Source organism: Pundamilia nyererei, unplaced genomic scaffold (assembly GCF_000239375.1).
Source record: "Pundamilia nyererei isolate P.nyererei 1_Seehausen unplaced genomic scaffold, PunNye1.0 scaffold00454, whole genome shotgun sequence".
NCBI lineage: Eukaryota > Metazoa > Chordata > Actinopteri > Cichliformes > Cichlidae > Pundamilia > Pundamilia nyererei.
Window position 1 is genome coordinate 68430 of NW_005187855.1, and position 1944 is coordinate 70373.

Consider the following 1944-nt stretch of genomic DNA (forward strand, 5'->3'; position numbering starts at 1 on the left):
TTTGAGGGTCTCGAAAAGCGCTATATAAATGCAATCCATTATTATTATTTACCATCAGATCACGAGCCGTCCCAGTTACTATGTTACTGTGCTACATGCATTTTTACTTTTAGGCATTAATCTAACACGTTAACAGTTTTATTTTTTGCAGATTCAGCAGAGAGGTTGCTTTCTGTGTGCGCATTGCTGAGCAAAAGAAGCTTGTTTCAGTTTATGTCTGCTGTTTCTTGAAAACAGTGTAACTGAGAAACGACAGACAAGAGTAACTACAGAGCAGTGACTGTAGAAAAGATGGCCGACCTGGCTGCACTTCATCCCACTGTACAAAAATGAAGCCAGAATTTTACCTTTCTGCCGTGTTGTCTGTGCACATAGTAACCATATAAGACTCTGTTATTCTAGCCTCTGCCTTACAATATGAAGCACCTTGAGGCGACTGTTGTTGTGATTTGGTGCTGCATATATACAATTGAATTGAATATTGACTTGAGGTATAGTGTCTGTGTCAGGCTCATGGCCACACAACTAGGCTGCTGGGGGATTCCCATGATGCACTGGGTGTTTCTTCTTCACTCACTATGTGTTTTTACGCCTCTCTGCACTGAATCATTAGTTATTATTATCACTGGCTCTTTGTCCTGTCTTCATCCCATCACCCCAGACTGATGGGTGACCCTCACTTTGGTCTTAGTTCAGTTCAATTCAATTTTATTTACACAGCGCCAAATCGCAACAACAGTCGGCTCAAGGCGCTTTATATTGTAAGGTAGACCCTACAATGGTAAAAATTGCCTGCATTTGTATAGCGCTTTTCTAGTCCCTAAGGACCCTAAAGCGCTTCACACTACATTCAGTCATTCACCCATTCACACACACATTCACACAATAATACATACAGAGAAAAAGAACATGCTTAGGTGAGATGGACCAGTGGAACTACCTGATAAAAAAGGGACATTGCAGAAAAAGTTCTCCAGCATGTCAATTTTTAAGGTGAAATCAGTGTAAAAAACCAAACACCCACAACAAGGTATCGCTGTGGCAGACGGTGGAGAAAACATCATTTAATTATTTAGGGGAGTCTTATCAATAGGAAAAGATGAACAAAACTTTGTAATCAGTTTGTCTCATTTATACATTTATGGGTTATAAAATATTAGATATGAATCCACAAAAAATAATTTGTGATGGAAACTTGTGTTTGGACCCAGAGAAACCCACGCAGACACGAGGAGAATATGCAAACTGCACACAGGCCTCGGGCACATCCTGGATTCGAGCCCACAACCTTCTTGCCGGGCCTTTTGGTTGCGAAGCTTCGGCATTCACAGTGTTTTTTTACTGACGTGTTTTATGTCGGACACCTCGGCCCCTGCAGGACATGGTCAATTTTTGTGTTCCAGGTGTCGTATGTTTGTTTTTCTTACAGGTGCAGCAGTTACATTACATTGCATTTCTATTTGTACTCTATCCTTTTGTTCCATCTTCCCTTGTTGTCCTCAGGCGTTGTCATACTGTATACTACACATAATGGAAGAACTGTAAAAACAAGAATAGAAATGAAGAAATAATCAGATTAAAGAAACATCTGAACAGGAAGAGCCTATAGAGAGTTTTTAGAGCTGATCTTGGAAAAGCAAAATGTGTTTGGCACCATGGTGCATTCAGATCATAATTCTTTCAAATTCAAATTTTATTTGTCACACACACACAACCATACACAGTATGACATGGGGGTGAAATGCTTGTAGCTGTACAATGCCCGACCATTAAATGAAAGAAAAAAAGTTTTACAGTATTTACAATTTACAGGTTACAACAAAATTTACAAATTAATTTAGGAATTTACAGTAAAAAATGTGCAAATAGCAGAAGAGATTATAAAGATTATAAAGATTATAAATTATAGGAATTATAGGAAATGTGTGGTGGTGCGTGTGGTGA